This window comes from Pan troglodytes, chromosome 12 (assembly GCF_028858775.2).
Source record: "Pan troglodytes isolate AG18354 chromosome 12, NHGRI_mPanTro3-v2.0_pri, whole genome shotgun sequence".
In the NCBI taxonomy this organism is placed as follows: Eukaryota; Metazoa; Chordata; class Mammalia; order Primates; family Hominidae; genus Pan; species Pan troglodytes.
This window is the reverse complement of record NC_072410.2, coordinates 80894741-80917889: the sequence shown is the minus strand read 5'-3', so window position 1 is coordinate 80917889 and position 23149 is coordinate 80894741. Positions and strand designations below refer to the sequence as shown.

At 36.9% G+C, this 23149-nt stretch overlaps 1 long non-coding RNA gene and 1 pseudogene across 1 annotated transcript in view; one reads left to right on the top strand and one right to left on the bottom strand.

The window, feature by feature from the left end:
• The window catches only part of LOC107973442 (uncharacterized), a 1262479-nt gene that overhangs the window by 1130548 nt on the left and 108782 nt on the right, over nt 1–23149 (bottom strand). The gene's annotated exons all lie outside the window — the stretch shown is intronic.
• On the top strand, nt 20842–21916 carry LOC470359 (L-lactate dehydrogenase A chain-like; annotated as a pseudogene).

Genomic DNA, 23149 nt, shown 5'->3' with positions numbered 1-23149 from the left:
GATTCTGGTGGCTGGAAAACTCAAGATTGAGCATCTGCACCTGGTGAGGACCTCGGGATGCATCATCTCATGGCACAAAGTGGAAAAGGAGCCAGCATATGCAAAGAGATCACATGCTGAGAGAGGAAACAAGATAGCAAAACCAAAGAAGTCAAAAAGTTTAACAACTTACTTTCTCAGGAACTAATCCATTTATGTGGGAACTAATCCAGTCTCACCAAAGTGAGAACTCACTTGCTACTGTGGAGAATGACACAAAGCCATTCATGAGGGATCTACTCCCATGACCCAAACACCTCCCACTAGGTCCCAATTCACGACATTGGGGATCAAATTTAACATGAGTTTTGGTGAGAACAAACCAACCATATCCAAACCATAGCACCTTCTGTTGCTACTTTGCTGAAAGTTTTTATTATGAATGAGGTGTTGGAGTTTGTCTAATGTTTTTCCTCCATCTATTAATATGATTATATAATTTTTCTTTAGTATGTTGATGTGATTTTTCCAATGTTAAACCATACTTGTACACCTAGAATAAGTTCTACTTGGCATTATATATAATTCTTTGTATACATTGCTAGATTTAATTTCCTAAGAGGGAGTCTTTAAAGGTTCATGGAAAATATTTATTATGAAAAAAACTGTTCAGGCATTTCAAAAAGTTTTACATCAAAATCAACTCACGCTAACTTCTTACAACATACCTAAACAGGAGCTAGTTTAAGGAACCATTAACAAAAAGGATAAGACATGAGTTTGAAAAGAGCCCCTATCAGAGCAACATGAATTCTGCTAAAATTGAAACAAGAACATCAAATTTATGGTGAAACTTGGGTGGAAGAATAGTGAAATCATTGATACTTTCTGAAAAGTTTATGGGGACAATGACCCAAAGAAATCAGCAGTTTACAAACAGATGACTCATTTTAAGAAATGATAAGACCATGTTAAGGGTGAAGCCCACGGTGACTAGACCACCCACATCAACTTGTGAGAAAAAACTTAATCTTATTCACATCCTAATTGAAGAGGACCAACAATTAACAGCAGAAACAATTGCCACACTATAAACATTTCAATTGGTTCAGCATACACAATTCTGACAAAAAATTAAAGTTAAACAAACTTTTCACTTAATGAGTGCCAAAACTATTGTACCCACATCAGCAGCAAACAAGATTAAAGCTTTTGATGGAAAATCTAAACATGTGGGATCAATATCCTGAAGCATTTCTTTGAAAAATTGTAACAGAAGATGAAGCATGGCTTTACCAGTGCAATCCTGAAGACAAAGCACAATCAAAGGAATGGATACCAAGAGGTGGAATTGATCCAGTGAAAGCAAAAGCAGACCAATCCAGAGCAAAGGTCATGCCAACAGTTTTTTGGGATGCTTAAGGCATTATGTTTGACTTCCTTGAGGGCAAAAGGGTAGCATCTGTTTATGTGACAGTGTTTTGAAAAAGTTAACCAAAGCTTTAGCAAAAAAAAGCCCGGGAAATCTTCACCAGAGAGTCCTTCTTCACCACAACAATGCTCCTACTCATTCCTCTGATCAAACAAAGGAAATTTTGCAAGAATTTCTATGGGAACTTATTAAGCATCCACTTTACAATCCTGTTTTGACTCCTGACTTCTTTTTGTTTTCTAATTTTAAAAATATATTTAAAGGGCACTCATTTTTCTTCATTGAATAATGTAAAAAATATTGAATTGACATGGTTAAATCTCTGGGACCCTCAGTTCTTTAGAAATAGACTAAATGGCTAGTATCATTGCTTACAAAGGTATCTTGAACTTGATGGAGTTTATGTTAATAAAGTTTATATTTCTCATTTTTATCTTTTAGTTCCATTTATTCCACGAACTTTTGAAGTTCCCCCATATTTTCCTGAGGTTTTTTCCATCTATATTCATGATGAATATTGGTCTGTAGATTTTCTTTCTTGAAACGTCTTTACCTGGTCTTGGCATAAGGGTAATCCTAGCCACATAGAATAAACTAGAATGTGTTCCCTCTGCTTCTTTTTCTCAAATAGATTATAGAGTATTCGTATTTTTTCTTTCTTAAATGTTTGGTAGAATTCACCAGTGAAACAATCTGAGCATTGTGCTTTTATTTGGAAGATTATTAATTACCAATTCAATATCTTTAATATATATAGACCTATTCAGATTATCTATTTCTCCTTGTGTGAATTTTGGTAGATTGTGTCTTTCAAGGAATTGACCCATTTTATGTAACATCAAATTTGTGGACATATAGTTGTTCATAATTTTCTTTTATTATTCTAATGTCCATGGAATCAGCAGTGATGGCTCCTCTTTCATTTATGATTAACAATTTGTGTCTTCTCTCTTATTTTCTTGATTAGCCTGGCTAGGTAGTTATGAATTTTCCTGATCTTTTGTAAGAACCAACATGTGGATGTTGGTTTTCTCTATTGTTTTCCGGTTTTTAATTTCACTATTTCTGCTCTGATTTTTACTATTTCTTTTCTTCTGCTTAGTTTGGATTTAGTTTGTCCTTTTTTTAGTCTACAAGGTGGAGGCTTAATTTATTGGATTCTTTTCTAATACATGCACTCAATGCTATAAATTTTCCTCTGAGCACTGCTTTTGCTGCATCCCACAAATTTTCATGGGTTGTAAATGAAAATGTTTTTATTTAGTTCAATATATTTTTTAATTTCTCTTCACACTTCTTTGATCATGTGTTACTTAGAGCTTTTTTTGTATACAAGTATTTTGGGATTTTCTAGCCATCTTTCTGTTAGAGATTCCTACTTCAATGCCATTATGGCCTGAGAGCATACTTGTATGATGTCTATTCTTTTAAATTGGTCAAGGTTTTTTTATGATTCAAAACGTGGTCTACCTTGTGAATGTTCCCTGTGTGCGTCAGAAACATATGTATTCTGCTGTTGTTGTATGAAGTATTTTCTAAAATGTCAATTAGATTCATTTGACTGATGGTGGTGTTCAGTTCAACTATGTCCTTACTGATTTTCTGCCTGCTGGATCTGTCAATTGCTGGCATAGCGGTGTTGAAATCTCCAACTATAATAGTGGAATCATCTAGTTCTCCTTGCAGTTCTATCATTTTTGCCTAATGTATATTGATATTCTGTTGTTAGACACATACACATTTAAAATGATTATGTCTTCTTAGGGAATAGATCCCTTTTATCATTATGTAATGCCCCTCTTTATCCATAACTTTTCTTGCTCTGAAGTCTGAAATTAATATAGCTACTTCAGCTTGCTTTTGATTAGTGTTAGCATATCTTCATCCCTTTATTTTTAATCTATCTGTGTTATTATATTTAAAGTGGGTTTCTTGCAGATAACATACAGTGGGGTTTTTTATCCACTCTGACATCTTTGTCTTTTAACTGATAAATTTAGACCTTTCCTATTTTAAGTAACTATTGTTATTATTGGATTAATATTAACCACATTTGTAACTCTTTTTTACTTGTTGCCCTTGCTCTTTCTTTTTTGTCTCTTTCTGCCTTCTCCAGTTTTAATTGAGCATTTTGTATAATTCCATTTTCTCTTCTCTCTTAAAAAATCATTTATACTTTAAAAAAACATTTTTAGTTATTGCTCTAGAGTTTGCAAAATATGTTTATGACTAATTTCAGTTCCCTTTCAAATAAAACCATACCACCTCATGTGTAGTACAAGTAATGTATAACAGAGTATTACCAATTCCTTCTTCCCATCTCTTACACCATTGTTGTTATTCATTGCACTATTCCACAAACTACAAACATTTCTTTTTCTGTTGGCATTTTAGTCTAGGAAACTTCTACTTACATATTTTCAAGCTCATTAATTCTTTCCTTTGCCATGTCCAGTCTTCTGATGGATAAGCCCAAAGGCATTCTTCATTTCTGTTACTATGGTTTTGATTTCTAACATTTCTTTTTGATTCTTAGAGTTTTTCTCTCTCTCTCTGCTTATATTAACCATTTGTCCTTGTATGTTGTACACTTTACTGGTGCCCTTATCATACTCATCACAGTTATTTAAAATTCCTGGATAAAATAATTGTTTAGTTAATTGCTGGCTGAAACTTCAAAATCTCTCATATTTGACTGTTTCTAATGCTTGATTTGTCCCTTCAAACTCTGATTTTTGCCTTTTAGCATGCCTTGTAATTGTTTATTAAAGCACACATGATATATCAGATAAAAGGAACTGAGGCAAATAGGCCTTTAGTGTGAGGTTTTATGTTTATCTGGCTAGCAGTTAGACAGTGTTGACTGTTTGCTGCAGCTGAGGTGTCAAATGCTAACACTTTCTCTAGTGTCTTTTTTTTTTCTCCCTGTTGTCCTTGGGTGTCCCTGGAAACTCCTTAATTAGGATCTGAAGTTTGCAGTTCTTTCAGCTATAATACCCTGTTGTTATACAGAAGCCTTCTTGATATGGTGGTAAGATGTGGAGGAGAGGAAGAATTCTATAGTCATATGATTACGTGTCAGTCTTTTAGTGCATCTGGGATGGATATTCCTCTTCCCTACCCCATCCATCCCACCCACTATTCTTTGGTCAGGTAGGCTTTGGTAAAACTCCAATCAGGCTCTGACAAATTAGTTTTCCCTGACAGCAGGACTTGTTAAGGAGCACTCTGTGCTCCTTAACAAAAAAAGAGTTTTTGTATATTTCAGAAGGGTTGTTTTTCCATTCTGAAAATCTCTTGAAGCAAGAGATTTTTTTTTTTTTTTTTTTTTTTTTTTTTTGCAGTCCTCACAGTGAAAACTTGGCAGGGCTCTTAAGGGTGAAATTGGAAAAACTGGAGAGGTCCTCTTAAACCTGTAAGTCCTTGGAGTTTTTAACTCTCAATGAGCCTCCAGCAATTGGTCAATTACAGTTTAAATTGCTCCTACCAATAGTGGCTTCAACTGTGGATTCTGTTTCTGGTCTTCTGCTACTAGTAAACTGTGATTAACTGTATCTGCCAGATTCTCTCTCCATTTTAGAAAGCAGTTTGCCCTGTGATCTCCATTCTGTGAGGGATCCAAGAAGAGTTTTTGATTTTCAGTTTGTTCAGCTTTTTTTCTTGTTGTCAAGATGCAAGTGATGATTTCTGAGCTCTTTACATGTCAAACTAGAGAGCACCTTCTGGCATTTTTAAGAGTAATGCATATAATTAGAGAAATATACTCAAAGCACTGAGAGAAAAAACATGCAAACTAGTGTCTTTCCAGGGCCACATCACTTGTTATGCAATTACATATAAATCTTGTGGTTAACACAATTATATTAAGAATTTGGCAGCTTTTAAAACCATTACTTAGTTAAATATAATCATGTAAGTATGTCACAACTGTTTCTTCTTTTTTCACCTGTGAACTTGCCCCCAGTTAGAAGTAGTCAGAGCTTCTCTGGGTATCTGCAAGGTTTTGCCTCTATTCAAATTCACCCTCTCACCTCTCGAAGCCCATCTCCCTTGATATTTGTATGAGACATAAAAGATAATGGTCACTTGAAAGCAGAAAGCACAATAACTCATGTGAAGTACATGAACCCCCATACAAACATGGTTTACCTACAATCTATAACATGTATAATAAAAATAACAAGAATAAATGCATTATTTCAATTTATTTATTCATAAATCAGAACACATGCTATATTGTTTGTCTTCAAATCTCCAGAAAATTTTGGATTGAAGATATTAAGGATATTTAGATTCATTATTAATCATGATTAAACTATCCATTTTACATTTTAAAAAGCAGGAGAATTTGTCCCATTCAATATAGTCTCTGTTGTAATCTTGAGAGATTTTGTATTGTGTTGCCATAATCTGCTCTGCTCTCAGTAAAGTGCAATGGGGGACTAGAAACAACAAAACACTGAAAAAATCATCTACGAAACAGAGTCCCACCCTAGTGGGGAAACACTGAGATCTGGTGGATCCAAGATCTACTGAGGAATAGAAAGGCAGTAGCTTGAAAGTGCTTCAGACAAGAGTGGGCAGCCTTGAGAAGGCACTAATCCCAAGGGAAGGTGAGGCATCCTTTGGAGACTTTGTGATAAAGGAAAATAAGCACTGAAGTTTGAAAATTAGAAAAAACTCTTTTAAAATTCATATGGAACCAAAACAGAGCCTGAATAGCCAAGACAATCCTAAGCAAAAAGAACACAGCTGGAGGCATCATGCTACCTGACTTCAAACTATGCTACAAGACTACAGTAACCAAAACAGCATGGTACTGGTACCAAAACAGACACATAGACCAATGGAACAGAATAGAGACCTCAGAAATAAGACCGCACACCTACAGCCATCTGATCTTCAACAAACATGACAAAAACAAGCAATGGGGAAAGGATTCCCTATTTAATAAACAGAGCTGGGAGAACTGGCTAGCCATATGTAGAAAATTGAAACTAGACCCATTCCTTACACCTCATACAAAAATTAATTCAAGATGGATTAAAGATTCAAATGTAAAGCCCAAAACTGTAAAAACCCTAGAAGAAAATCTAGGCAATGCCATTCAGGACGTAGGCACAGGCAAAGATTTCATGATGAAAACACCAAAAGCAACTACAGCAAAAGCAAAAATTGGCAAATGGGATCTAATTAAAGCACTTCTGCACAGCAAAAGCAACTATCAACAGAGTAAACAGACATCATACAGAATAGGAGAAAATATTTGCAATCTATCCATCTGACAAAGGTCTAATATCTACAGTCTACAAGGAACTTAAATTTACAAGGAAAAAACAACCCCATTAAAAAGTACGCAAAGAACATGAACAGACACTTCTCAAAAGACATATATGCAGCCAACAAATACATGAAAAAAAGCTCAACAGCACTGATATTTAGAGAGATGCAAATCAAAACCACAATGAGATACCATCTCATGCCAGTCAGAATGGTGATTATTAAAAAGTCAAAAAACAAGAGATGCTGGCGAGGTTGTGGAGAAAAAGGAACGCTTCTACACTGTTGGTGGGAGTGTAAATTAGTTCAACCATTGTGGAAAATGGTATAGCAATTCTTCGACGATCTAGAGGCAGTAATACCATTTGACCCAGAAATCTCATTACTGGGTATATACCTAAAGGAATGTAAATCATTCTATTATATAGTTACACTCAAGTGTATGTTCATTCCAGCACTATTCACAATAGCAAAGACATGAAATCAACCCAAATGCCCATCAATGACAGTCTAGATAAAGAAAATATAATACATATACACCATGGAATACTATGCAGCCATAAAAAGGAATGAGATCATATCCTTTGCAGCAACACAGATGGAGCTAGAAGCCATTATCCTCAGCAAACTAATGCAGGAACAGAAAACTAAACACCACGTGTTCTCATTTATATGGGAGCTGAACAATGAGACATGGGGAGGAACAACATGCACTGGGGCCTATTGGGGTGGGTGGAGGGAGAGCATCAGGAAGAAAGGCTAGTGGATGCTGGGCTTAATACCTAGGTGATGGGATGATCTATGCAGCAAACCACCATGGCACACATTCACCTAGGTAACTAACCCGCACATCCTGCACATGTATCCCTGAATGTAAAAGTTGAAAATTTTTAAAAAAGAGTTCTAAAAGAGAATTATAAAGTCAAATGACATACCAATGCTCTCACCCACCACCAAAAAAAGGGCCTTCTAATGAAGAAAATGTATTTCATTATGCCAACCAAAGAGGGCACTCCTGTACCACATAAGCCACTCAAACCTCTCACCCTCACTTACATAGAACCATTTGCTATAGCTGGCCCAGGAAAGCATAACACTTCAAAATGAACAGAATACAGCAGTAAAATCATATTTTTAAAAAAGCATACAAAAAATGTAACATTTCAGCTGATGATCTTTTAAAAACTCCCAAAAAACTGACTTTACACAGAGGAACATTCTATCACAATGCCTCAACCCAACATGAACTATATAGCCTTCAAAATTTTTTGTATGGTTTAAAAAAAAAAACACTCCAAATTAGAAATTCATAAATTCCCCAGACCTGAGATCCTGGACCCTGGAATGAGCATGGATGAGACCAGAGAAGGTGTGGGTGGAAGCAAGCTCTATGGAAAATAAAGCGTAAGGTAGGATGGTGAAGAAAAAAAGGAATTCATAAATTCAGAAAGGGAGAAAAAAACAGGAAGATGTGAAATAAGAATTAACTGAAATCAGAAAATAAATTGGAGGAAAAAAATCAAAAAATCAAGCCAGAAATTGTGCTGAGTTGTACTACTGTCATTTTAGTGGGTGCTACATTTTCCAGAATCCCTTTCCCTGAGTGCTTCCATATTAATTTATCAAAAGATGAGCATGCATGATATATGGAAGGTAGAGGAGAAGCAGCAGCCATTATTGTCTGAAGGTCTTTGTGGTCAAACACAGTGGCAGACGCAAGACTAAGTTCTAATTTGTCTTTGTTCTCCTTTACTCCACCTCAACCTCATTTCCTAACCCTGATCTCTGCTGACCAACAGTACCCCTAAGCACACCACCAGATACTTGGCTATAGACTATCAGTGCCAGTGGCTACACAGAGGCAATAAATTTTCATAAAGTGGTCTATGACCTCCAGCTTTTGGTCCTACTTCACTGGCTGGATATGCTTGGCTTTTCAGATTTCTCTGCAAGTTCTGAGTTGTCTACCCACACAAGTGCCTTCAGGAAAAATGGTAAGTAACTCCTGATCATCCCATAGTCACCCCTTCCAAACCAACTTACAAAGTACTCAATAGAGAATAAATTAAGTTGGAAATATTACGAGAGGAATGAATGATGTACTGGAGCCAACTCATACCAACATGGCAGAGCAAATTCTGTGTGTATCTTCTCAACGCTGTGTTCAGTGACATCCCATTGGTAGGTGGACATTAGTCATAATGGGAGTATTTACACCACTGGAATTTGCAAATGCTATAAATCAGGGATTTTTTTCCATACGTGTTATTAAACATTTACCAGCACGTGATTGGAAAGGGAGGAGAAAAATTCAAATGTCCAAGATTAAAAAAATACAAATTAGAGAGAAAAAAGATCCCACAGATATAATTGTGGCCTTGAAATAAGAAATAAACCAATTTTAACATAGTAAAACCAATATTTAAAAGTGGGATCCAATAATACTTTTCAGAAATAAAAGATGTGAATCAACACATTGAAATGGCCCACTGTGTAACTAGGAAAATGTACCTCAAACAGTCATCTCTAAGATATTACATATTCAATTAAAATCAGCAATAAAAAAGAATGAGATCCTGTCATTTGCAACGTGGATGGACCTGAAAATCATTGTTAAGTAAAATAAGCCAGGCACAGAAAGACAAACATTACATGTTCTCACTTATTTGTGGGATCTAAAACTCAAAAAAAAAAAAAAGAAAATAAATAAAACCTCTGTCCCTTAATGTAAAAAAAGACCAAATATTTTACAAAGGAAAGAAAAGCCAGGTTGGCATTGATCTTCTAAATAGCAACATTCAAATCTTGGCAACTTCAAAGCAACATTTTAAAGATTTTTGATGAAAAAAGTATCTGACCTCAAACTTTTCTATTTAACCAAGATACTTTCTATGCAATAACTACAGAATACTGCCCTCAAGAGCTCATTTTGAAGAATCTACTAGAGGATGAACTTCTTTCAATCAAGAGATGACTGGGGAAATTTGACCAAATTCAATTGCAGTATTGCATATAATTAATTATAAATCTAAGACTAAAACAAAGATGAGGCAAGGTTAAAAAAAGTACTTTGTAAATGTTATATATCCTAACAAAGAAAAAATAACACAACTTTATAAGTTAAAGCAAACTGGAAACAGAGAAGAAAAAATAGAATAAGTCTATTGATTGCCACACAGAGACCTGACAAAACAGTAGTTGCTTAAAGACGGGGAATATTTTGATATTTTGAGTATAAAAGGCATTGATACACAAATAATTACTAGAATGAAAATACAAACACTGTGTGTGTGTGTGTGTGTGTGTGTGTGTGTGTGTGTGTGTGTGTGTGTGTGTTTGGTGGAGTTTCATTCTTGTTCTCCAGGCTGGAGTGCAATAGTGCGGTCTGGGCCCAATGCAACTTCAGCCTCCCAGGTTCAAGAGATTCTCCTGCCTCAGCTTACCAAGTAGTTGGGATTACAGGTGCCTGCCACCACACCCAGCTGAGAAACATAGCAAATATAACAAAACACACAGTAAATATAATAGAAAATAATATCACAGAGTTGAGACTAAATATATCAGTCATACCAATAAATGTAAATAAACTTTTTATTGTCTTAGGTTATGTTCCTCTAAAATAATGGTATGGGAATTCTTGTTAAAGTGAATTCATGAAGATGTGCTCTCAAGAGAAATCTATTAAGAAGAAAGGGAAGCAAGATAGAGCAGAAGCAGCAGCTAAGCAAATATGTGGATTCGTAAAAAGTCTAGCTTCAGCCCATCCATACCACAGGAAGTTCTACATCATGGACTGCACCACAGGGTTTGTCCCATCTAGAAACAAGAGTGCTGGGTTGTTATATATCAACATCAGTGAGTCACTGTCTGGTACTGGAGGCAGGGGTCATAATTTCAAGGCATCTCCCAACTAGGTGACTCCCATCCACCAAAGGCAATCCTCCAAAGAAAGGTGAAGGTATGAACCAGTATTAGGCAAGACTTGGAGTAGCTGGAAGATAAGTGCACTGGCCCAGTTAAGGGAATTAGGTCCAGGCACAAATATCAATTCCTATTGATATTTATATATATATATATATGTATATATATATATAAACTCGTATATATATATTTTGGTCAACTGGTCTTCAGCAAGGGTACCAAAAATACACAATGCAGAAAAAAAATAGTCTTTTCAGCAAAGAAAACAGGGAAAACTGGATATTCACACACAAAAAAAATGAAACTGGATCCCCTATCTTACACAAAAAAATCAACTCAAAATGAATTAAGGTTTTAAATGTAAGACCTAAAACTATAAAAAACTCCTAGAAGAAAACATAGGGGAAAAACTTTTTTACATTGGCCTTGGCAATGATTTATTGCATAGACACAAGAAATGCAAGCAACAAAAGCAAAAGTAGACAAGTGGAATTGCACCAAATTAAAAAGCTTCTGCACAGCAAAGGAGACAATTAGCAGAGTGAAAAGGCAACCTATGGAATGGGAGAATATATATGCAATATATATTTCATAAGTGATTAATATTCAAAATTCATAAGGAACTCATAGAACTCAATAGCAAGGAAACAACCCAATTTTTAAAATGGGAAAAGGACTTGAATAGACATTTCTCCAAAGAAGATGTATGAGTGGCCGATAGGTATATGAAAAGATTCTCAATATCACCAATCATCAGGAAAAGGCAAATCAAAACCCCAAGGAGATCGATATCATCTCATACCTGTTAGAGTGGCTATTATTACAAATATATATAAGTGATGCTGAGGATGTAGAGAAACTGGAACGCTTGTAAACTGTTAGCAAGAATGTAAAATGATGTAGCTACGATGGAAAATAGTATGGAGGTTCCTCAAAAAAATAAAACTGCCATATGATCCAACAACCCCACTTCTGAGTATATATTCAAAAGAATTGAAATCAGGATTTCAAAGAGATATCTGTTCTCTCGTGTTCATTGCAGTGTTATTCACAATAGCCAAGATATGGAAAAAATCCAAATACTCATCAACAGATGAATAAAGAAAATGTGATATATTTATAAAATGGAAACTCAATCAGCCTTTAAGAAGGCAATCTTGTCATTTGCAAAAATGTGGATGAACCTGGAAAATATTTGCTAAGTGAAATTAAGCCAGTCACAGAGGGAAAAATATTGCATGATTCCACTTATATGAGGTAACTAAAATAGTCAAACTGCTAAAAATGTTAAGTAGAATGGTGGCTTCCAGGGGTTGGAAGGAAGGGAAAATGGGGAGTTGCTTTTTAACAGGTATAAAGTTTCAGTTATGCAAGATGAATAAATTCTAAAGATCTATTGTTCAACATAGTGTCTATAGTTAATACTACTATATTATGCACTGAAAAATTGTTAAAAGAGGATCTCATCTCAAGAGTTTTTACAACAACAATGAATAAAAAGGAAAATTTAAAGGTGACTGATAATGTCTATCACTTTTATTGTGAAAGAAGGTTTCATAAGTATATTCATATGTCCAAATTCATCAAGTTGTAGCCATTAAATATGTAAAGTTTAACAATTACACCTAAATAAAGCTATTTTTAAAGGAAACAACCTAAACCAAAATTATTCGAAAAGACTAAAATTAAAGAGATAGGCAAATGCATACAAGGCAAATGAAAAATACTAGAAACAGTGATTGCCATCTTGATATCACATAGTGAAACCTCAAAAACAAAACACTGTGTGAAATAATAAAGGCCATTTTAAAAGTCAAACATTACAGTAAAAATATAGTTAATAATATCTTTGTACCAAATAATATAACAACCATATTTATAAAGTAGAAACTACAAGAAATTCAGGGAGAAATGGGCAGAAAAACATTAACAATAGGATACATTAACCATTCTCAGCTAAAAGCAGGTCAAATAGACAAAAAAATAGTAAGGATATAGAAGATCTAAACAAAATAATTAGTAAAATATAGATTAAAATGTATATTAAGCTCCCAAATACAACAATAGAGAATGTAATTTTTTTCAAGTGTACATGGAACATTCACAAAATTAACCATACATTAAGTTACAAAGAAAACCTCAATAAGTTTCATTTAAAAATAGAGACATAATAAAGGATGTGTGGCAGACATATTCTAATGATCCCTAATGATCCATGCCCTTGTACAATCCCCTCTTCGTGAGTATGGACAGAACCTACAATGTGCTTCTAGTCAACAGAATATGACTTGGGGATGGGATGTCACTCCCATGAGTATACTATGTTATGTAAGACTCCATATTAGCAGACTAGAGTGAGAGATTCTTCTGCTGGTGATACGGTTCAGAAGCGTGTTTCCTCCAAATCTCATGTTGAAATGTGATCCCCAGTGTTAGAGGTGGTGCCTAGTGGGAAGTGTTTGGGTCATGTGGGTGGATCCCTCATGAATGCCTTGGTGCCCTCCCGATGGTAATGAGTACATTCTCACTCTGTTAGTTCAGACAAGAGCTGGTTCTTTAAAGGAGGCTGGCACCTCCTCCTCTCTCTCTTGCTCCTTCTCTCACCATGTGACACACTGGCTCCTCTTTGCCTTCCACCATGACTGTAAGCTTCCTGAGGTCCTCTCCAGAAGCAGATGCTGGCACTATGCTTTGTGTGCAGCCTACAGAACCATAAGTCAAATAAAACACTACGTTATCAATTACCCAGTCTTGGGTATTCCTTTATAGAAATGCAAACAGACTAACATAGCTGGCCTTGAAGTACACAGCCATGTATGAATTGCCTATGGAGAAGATCATGTGTCAGGGAACTGTGCAACCTCCAGGACCTCCCACCAACAGCCAGTAAGAAATTGGGGACTGCCATCATACAGTCACAGTAAACAAATTCTACCAACAACCTGCAAGAGCTTGAAACAGATTCTTTTCTAGTTGAGCCTCCAGATGAGAATGCAACCCAGGTCACACCTTGCATGCAGCTTTGTGAGACTCTGAGTAGACGCTCCAGCTAAGCCATGTTTACATAGCCTCCTAACCTGTAGAAACTGAGATAACATGTGCTGACTTTGTAATGAGGTATTACAAAGCAATAGAAAACTAATACAGAAATAGGATGGTGCTATAACAAATACCTAAAAAGTTGGGAATGGCTTTAAAACTGGGCAGTACACAGAGGCAGAAAGAATTGAGTGGCATGATAGAGAACACTTAATTGCCTTGAACAGACTGTTAGTAGAAATCCGGACTTGAATCTGCTAGTGTGGACTCAGAACGAAGCGTAGAACATGTTACTTCAAACTAAAGGCACAATGATTCTTGCTATGTAAGGCATAGAGCTTAGTAAAATTATTCTCTGCATTTATGTGGAAAGCAAAATGAGCAAGTGGTGAAGTTCAGTTATATAGCTAAGATTTCCAAGCAAAATATTGAAGATTCTACCTGGTTCTTCTTGATGCTTATAATAAAATTCAATATGAAAGGGATAAATTGAGACCTGAACTGTTAAACAAAAATGGACCAGAATTTGATGATTCTGAAATTTCTCAGCATCTCCAGACACTAAAATTAAGAGATTCAATATCAGGAAAGCAAGCCCTAGAGAAAAGACCAAGAGTATGGTTATACAATCTTTTGCTAAAGCTTCAGAAGGAGCAAAAAATTATATTACTCCGTCATGAGAGGACCCTTTCAAGAAATTAAAGGTGTGCCTCACAGATCTTCTCAATCAACCAGAAGGCTTAAGTGTAGTCCCTTAGCCATCTCAGCAGAAGTCAAGAGACAGAAGGGTTTATCTCAAAAAGATCTGTCAATATGGCTTTTGTCTAGTGGAATGAACCCCAGTGAAATCTACAGGAGATACACAAAGTTCTTACGGAAACTGTTTCAGCAGAAATACCACCGGCTTGAACAAAAAAGAAATAGAAAGAGTACAAAATACATAAAGACTGTCAGACTTCCAAAATTCTACTGGCAGTGGAAAGGCTGACAAAACTACTCACCTGCATACTTGTGCTGGCTTTCATAAAAAGGAAGGGTGGCTCAGAAGGCAGAACCAAGAGCTAAAAGGACAGAGAGAGGGAGCTATAGAGAACTTTTCCATTTTCCGTAGATTTGAAGTGTTTCAAAAAAAGTGTTGAGAAGAAAAAGAGAAATAGAGACAGGCTTAAGAGTCAACAATTAAATGTAATAGATTTGAATCCTGGTTTGAAAACAAACAACTGTTAAAGACATTTTTGAAATAATCAGGGAAAACTGCAGCTAGTATTACATGATATTAAATAGTTATTTTAATCAGGTAGAATGTGCTAATTGTATATGGTTATATATTAGAAAATATGTATATATGCATATAGATTTTATATGTGTATACATAATATATCCACAGAGTAAGAGAATAATCAAGCAAAAGTGGTTACATTTTAATTTTGTGTGAGTCTGGACAAAGGGATATGTAAATTCAGTGTACTACTATTCTTGCAACTTTTCTGTAAGTCTGAAAATATTTCTAAATAAAAAGTCAAAAATAAACATATGCAGTGTTTTGCAATTATAAACTTAGAGGCTATTTTGTTTTCAAACCACATGTAGATTTTGTGTCATGTTGAAAACTAAAATTTAAATTACAAAAAAGTAAATACTTCTGAAAAAAACGTTTGGAAGTAAATGGAACAAGAGTAGCAAATGTTGATAATTGAAGCTACATGAAAGGTACATGGAGTTCATTATACTGTCTTCTTTTGTGTATTTGAACTTTTCCATAATAAAATATTAAAACAGGCCAGGCACAGTGGCTTTTGCCTGTAATCCCAGCACTTTGGGAGGCCAAGGTGGGCGGATCACCTGAAGTCAAGAGTTCAAGACCAGCCCGGCCAACATGGTGAAACTCCGTCTCTACTAAATACAAAAAATTAGCCAGGTGTCGTGGTGCACGCCTATAATCCCAGCTACTCAGAAGGCTGAGGCAGGAGAATCGCTTAAACCCTGGAGGCGGAGGTTTCAGTGAGCCGAGATTGCGCCACTGCACTCTAGCCTAGGTGACAAAGCAAGACTCTGTCTCAAAAAAATTAAAATTAAAATTAAAACATAAATTGTAGCTCAGAAGTAAGCAGCAGAAAACAATGTAATATACAGATCACCTGGAAATCAAAACAATGGCATCTCCCTCAAATGTTCTCTGTAAACTGGTGTTATTGTCCCCATTTTACAAGTGAGCAGACTGAGAATTTAAGATGACAGGACCAAACTGCCTTGCTAGCTTGTGCTGTCAGTGGTAATCTAAGCTGCCACCAGCTTGATGCACTGCGATAATAAATACTCCACAGCCTGGCTGTCCAAGGTGAAAGTGGTAAAACAGCAGCTCATTGGAGGGGTTTTAAATGATTTGTCCAGCCACGCAGATACCCTGACAATCCAGAGGGGAATAAAAGCCCATCAAACCTAATGGGGTTACTCTTTTGGAGTAACCTCCCACGGTGACACATTCTCACACTCCCCCTTACATCTTCTCTTACCCAGCCTGCTCCAATATCTGTGTGATCAAGATAGCCAGAGGCAGCTTGCCTTTTATAGACACTTTCCACAGGAGCAGCTGTGCCTTCCAGCTCATATAGAGGGTGGTTAACCAGAAAACAGAGGTAGCTGAATTTCCTATTGGTCTTGGCTCTGAGATACCAAACCAAAATTAAACATGAACCAAAGTCTCTGGCCCCCACCCCATAAAATGTAGGTAACACATTTTCCTATAAGTGCAGAGTCACCGAGGTAGAGCATGACCTACCAAAGTCACCTACAGAGATTCAAAATATAAATGACCACACCTGAATCTTCTCTTTGTCCTCCCTAAGGCATAGGAGAGGCCCAGACATGTATACTGCACATTTTTAAAGCCCCCAAAGTAATTCTGAAATTTTCCACATATCAAAATGGCCTCAAAGGCTCTTGGAAAAAGTTCAGAATATAAGATGGAGGATATCATCCTGGGATGAGCTGTGAAATTCCTGGTTGGAAAGTTTTAGAACCTCATCTATAATGGATCTGGTGATGGTTCCAAAGGCCATCTAAGAACCAGCACCAGGATGTCTGCGTAAGAATCACTCAGAACTTATCAAACTGCAAAATAATGGTAGGTAAGAGCTAGGAATCCGGATTTTAACTGACTTCCCAGGTGATTCTGATGTGCAGTCAGGTTTAGGACTATATGTATATAGTACTTAAAATACCATGTTGGAGCCCTTTATGCATTCACTCATTCATTCAACAAACAATTTATTGTGCACCAACTGTGTGCCAAGCACTAAAGATTAAATAATGAATACAACTGAATGTCTGCCCTTGAGAGGTTCACAAGTCTAATGAGGGACACCAATCCTTTTGACATGGACCTTATAACACAGTGTGGCAAGTGCCTTCACAGACTATGTGCAAATGGCTGTGGAGAGAAATTATTTAATTCTACCTAGCGAACCAAGAATGGGCTTCACAAAAAAGGTGACATTTGGGAGAAGCGAGGAGTTGCCAGTTGAAGAGGGAAAGGGAAGTTCCAGGTAGAGGTCCAGAGAATGAAAGTGCATGGCATGTCTGGTGACAAGCATGGCCACAGCAGAGGGAGTATGGGGAAAGTGCACAATGGGCTGGGGGGGACAGGCGAGAACCAGATGGGGAAGGGTGAGGTTTCATGCTAAGGGGGTCATCTCTTGTTTTTAAGCATAACATGGTCAGATCTTTATTTTAGATAATTTTGGTGTCGTTGTGCATAGGAGAGAGATATAGACAAAAAAAATTAATTAGGATGATATGAAAAAGTGTCCACGACAGATGAGGAGGTCCTGAAATTGGAAAGTGGCCATGGGAATAGATTTGAAAGATATTCCATAGGTACAATCTACAGAAGAAGTAAGTGTTGCTTGAAAAAAAAAACCCACATATATATACACACACAAAAACAAGAACAACCAAAAAAAAACCTATTACAGAAAGATATCCTTTCTCAGTAGATCTTTGTCTCTTCTCTGCTTCATTCTCACATTATCCTGTCTTCTCACCCTGAAGAAAGGAAGTCAAGTTTCATTTGCCCTCAGTCCTCTCACAATTTATGAAAAACGAAACCAAATTTCCACTGTCCCAATCCTTTCAAATGAGCTCAGGAATGAAAACTGTCGATTGCTGTCTACTGAGATGGGAGGGGCCTTAAGTGATCCTCTTTAGCCCCACAACCTCCTCATTGTACACAATGAAGAAATGAGGCTCAGAAAAAAATACGTGAATTTCCATCATCACACAAATGGTTTTTAAAAAGTACATACTATATCTTCTGTTAGTACCATTTGAACTTTTCAAAAGGCATGACATTCACCCCCTGTGTAGTGTTCCTGCCTGCCTTTCTTTAAAGATTCTAAGGTAAGCTAAAATCTATTATTATCTCTGTTCACTGTTCTTTTTGATAATCAAGAAATGCCATGGATTCTTTCACAATGAAAAGGAGTCCAATGGACATCTAGTGGTTCATTTAGATAATTGAATATTTCTTTAATAGTATTATCTATTATTGTATTTAATGGGTTAAATTTAATTAGCATATTGACTAATTGCTTTAGATTAGTGATCTCAACACTTTCAGATCTAATGATCTCTTTTTGTAGCTATTTTGAATCACCCCCCTTTTCTATCCTGAAGTAAAATTCATGTAAAATACAATCTAGACACGTAATTGCAAAATTTCAATATAGTGCCCTTTTATTTTCCTTTTACTTTTATAGAAAATAAAAGGAAATTAATTGCTAATAAAATAATACATCTTTCATATTTAAGTACTTGGCATGGTCACACCTGAAAACATGATGAAGTAGTCAGATGCTTATACTTACATGTGGAATTTCTGTGAATACAACACTTGCAAATGTAGACAGATACAAGTGTGTGAAGTCAACAACTACAATACTGTGTGATGTTGTTTTCTGAAATGGTGACCAACTTTTAGTAAAATTTAGAACAAAACAAAGTACACTCTTTCCCTTGTTTTATGCAGCATTGTATTTTTAGAAAATTACTAAAAATAATTTGTGACAGATATAAAGCAGAATTGGAGTCTAGGTCCTGTTCACTGCAGTTTTTTCACTACAAGAATGTCTGCTAAGATACTGAAAGCCATAAGTGAGAATGCCACTTCTGGGAAGATAGAGTAGATGTACTTTTCCATATTCCTCCTGCTAAGTAAAAATAGAAATTCTGAACCTTATATATAAAACAAGCATAAAGCTACTTTGAAAGGTGGAAAGAAGAAAAGGATACCAATTAAAGCCCTTGGAGCCTAAAGAATGACATGGTGGTAAGTTATTTGGGTTTTCCTTTTGCCTTATATATCCCAGACTGGATGCTGGAGTAGCTGGCAACATGGAAATGCCAGTAAGTGCAGAAAATAAAGTCTCAACAAAAGCCTGCTCTCTCTAGCTAAAGGACTGGGAAATGAGAAAGCTAGCAATCCATAAAACTTTAGATCAGGAGTTTGAGACCAGCCTGACCGACATGGTAAAACCCCACCTCTACTAAAAAAAAAATACAAAAAATTAGCCAGGCGTGGTCGTGGGTGCCTGTAATCCCAGCTACTTGGGAGGCTGAGGCAGGAGAATCGCTTGAGCCTGGGAGATTGAGGCTGCAGTGAGTCGAGATCATGCCATTGCACTCCAGCCTGGGCAACAAAAGTTACACTGTGTCTCAAAAAAAAAATAAAGAATATAGCCACTTTACTGCATTTAAACATCACAGAAAAAAACTATGATCCCACCTCAATTCATACCAGCAAAGGCCAAGTGGGGAGCCAAGACTTTCACTCTCACAAGACTATAATGAAGTACCCCAAACCCTTCATGGGAGTAGAGTCAGGGAAATCCACACCAAAACAGATCTTGGTCAAAGGTCTGAAAACTAAAGACAAAAAACTCTTGAAAGCAGCAAGAGACAAATGACAACTTACCTGTAGAAGAAAAACAATTAAAATCACAGTGGATTTATCATCAGAAACCACGGAAACCAAAAGAAAGTGACACAACATTTTTCAAGTTCTGAAAGAAAATAATTGTCAACCCAGAATGCTTTATGCAGCAAAAATATCCTTCAGAAATGAAGAAAGATCAAAAAGTTCTCAAATGAAGGAAAATGAAGAGCATTTGTCGCCAGCAGACCTACCCTAAAAGAATGACTAAAGTAAGTTTTATAAATAGAAAGGAAGTGGTTAAAGAAGTTTCTTAAAATATTAGAAAAATGGAAAGCTACTTGGGAGGCTAAGGCAGGGGAATCGCTTGAACCTGGGAGGTGGAGGTGTGAGTGGATATCGCACTACTGCACTCCAGCCTGGTGACAAAGCAAGACTCTGTTGAAAGGAAGGAAGGAAGGAAGGAAGGGAGGAAGGAAGAAGAGAGAGAGAGAGGAGGAGAGGAGGGGAGGAGGGGAGGAGGGGAGGAGGGGTGGAGGGGGGAGGAAGGGAGGAAGGAAGGGAGGAAGGAAGGGAGGAAGGAAGGAAGGAAGGAAAGGAAGGAAGGAAAGAAAGAAAGAAAAAGGAAGGAAGGAGAAGAAAGAAAATAAAGAAGAAAAATGAAAAGAACAAAGTAAGCAAATATATAGGTAGATATAATAGATTTTCCTTATCTTCTTGAGTCTTCTGAATTATGTTGACAGTTGGAGCAAAAAATGTAGTAATGTTTAATATGGTCTTGAAAGTATGTAGAGAAAATATTTAAGACAATTTTGTTATAAATAGGGAAGGGAAAGGCACATAAAAGGAGGTAAGCCTCCTACACTTCATGTGAAACTTGTAAAATGATGACACCAACAGACATTTGTGTGTGTGATAAGATGCATGTGTGTGTTGGGGTGAGTGGCTATGAGGTAATACCTAAAGCAACTACTAAGACTCAAAACACTATAAACTAATAGACTCGAAACACTATTGGAAAATCAAAATGAAGTTTTACAAAATGTTCAAGCAGCCCACATTTTGAACAGGAAAAAGGGAAAAGAAAATTGAGAAATAAAAGAGAGAAAACACAGCAAAATATATAATGGCAGACTTAAACTTTAATGTATCAATAATCATATTAAATGCAAATAATATGGTTTAAAATAAATGGTTAAAAATACATGGAAGTGCTAGAGCCGTTGTCACCAAGTCCAGGTCTCATTGCCACACGCCCCCAATGCTTGCCAGACATGCATTCCCAGTTCCTTTTTGTTCCAAGTCCAATATTGCAACTCTTAAGGATCAGCTGATTCATAATCTTCTAAAAGAAGAACAGACCCCCCCCGATAAGATTACAGTTGTTGGGGTTTGTGCTGTTGGCATGGTCTGTGCCATCAGTATCTTAATTAAGGACTTGGCAGATGAACTTGCTCTTGTTGATGTCGTGGAAGACAAATTGAAAGGAGAGATAACGGATCTCCAACATGGCAGCCTTTTCCTTAGAACACTAAAGATTATCTCTGGCAAAGACTATAATGTAACTGCAAACTCCAAGCTGCTCATTATCATGTCTGGGGCAGGTCAGCAAGAGGGAGAAAGCCATCTTAAATAGGACCAGCCTAACGTGAACATCTTTAAATTCATCATTCCTAATGCTGTAAAATACAGCCCGAACTGCAAGTTGCTTATTGTTTCAAATCCAGTGGATATCTTGACCTATGTGGCTTGGAAGATAAGTGGCTTTCCCAAAAACCGTGTTATTGGAAGCGGTTGCAATCTGGATTCAGCCCAATTCGGTTACCTGATGGGGAAAAGCTGGGAGTTCACCCATTAAGCTGTCATGGGTGGGTCCTTGGGGAACATGGAGATTCTAGTGTGCCTTTATGGAGTGGAGTGAATGTTGCTGGTGTTTCCCTGAAGACTCTGCACTCACATTTAGGGACTGATACAGATAAGGAACAGTGGAAAGAGGTTCACAAGCAGGTGGTTGAGAGTCCTTATAAGGTGATCAAACTGAAAGGCTACACATCCTGGGCCACTGGACTGTCACCATTGGACTCTGTGTGGCAGATTTGGCAGAGAGTATAATGAAGAATCTTAGGCGGGTGCACCCAATTTCCACCATGATTAAGGGTTTCTGTGGAATAAAGGATGATGTCTTCCTTAGTGTTGCTTGCATCTTGGGACAGAATGGAATCTCAGACCTTGTGAAGGTGACTCTGACTCCTGAGGAAGAGGCCCTTTTGAGGAAGAGTGCAGATACACTTTGGGGGATCCAAAAAGAGCTGCAATTTTTTTTACTTTTTTATTAATTTTTTTAGATGGAATTTTGCTCTTGTTGCCCAGGCTGGAGTGCAATGGCAAGATCTCAGCTCACTGCAACCTCCACCTCCTGGGTTCAAGCGATTCTCCTCCCTCAGCCTCCCAAGTAGCTGGGATTACAGGTGCCCACACCATGCCCAGCTATATTTTTGTATTTTTAGTAGAGAAGGGGTTTCACTATGTTGGCCAGGCCTGTCTTGAACTCCTGACCTCAGGTGATCTGCCCACCTCAGCCTTCCAAAGTGCTGGGATTAGAGGCGTGAGCCACCACGCACAGCTAGAGCTGCAATTTTAAAGTCTTCTGATGTCATCCATTTCACTGTCTAGGCTACAACAGGATTTTAGTTGGAGGTTGTGCATGTTGTCCTTTTTTCTGGTCTGTGATTATAGCAGTAATATTAAGATGGACTGGGAAAAACATCAATTCCTAAAGTTAGAAACAGAAATGGTTTGTAAAATCCTGCAGCTATATGCTAATGCTGGATGGTACTAATCCTGTGTAGTCCCAAACTGGTTAGTCTGAAATCGTTCTATGACCTCTGAGGCACCACTGCCACTGCTGCACATGCTGCAGTTGCCCCTTGAGTCAGATGGAGGTTTACCGTGTGTTTTATAACTTCCTGGCTCCCTCACTGAACAATGACTAGTCCAATATTTTTTCCCAGTCAGTCACATCCTGGGATCCAGTGTATAAATCCAATATTGCATGTCTTGTACATAACTGTTTCAAAGGATCTTATTTTGTGAACTAGATATATCAGTAGTGTACATTACAATATAATGTAAAAGGACCAACATATAAGCAGTGCAACCAACTATCCAAGTGTCGTACCAACTAAAACCCCCAATAAACCTTGAACAGTGAAAAAAAATAAAATAAAAATAGAAGAATGGAAAAAGATATATCACACAATCAAAAGAAAGTAGAAATGGCCATATTGGTATCAGATAAAGTAGATTTCAGAACAAATAAAATTACCAGAGACAGGGAAACATCATACAATGATAAAAGAATCAATCCACCAGTAAGATGTAGTAATCTTAAATGTGTATGTACCAAACAATAGAGCTGCAAAATACGCAAAGGAAAAATTGATAGAACTGAAGGAGAAATAGAAAAATCCACAATTATACTAGAGATTACAACACCCCTCTGTCACAACTGATAGAACAACTAGACAGAAAACCAGCAAGGATATAAAAACTCCGCAATCCATCAACCA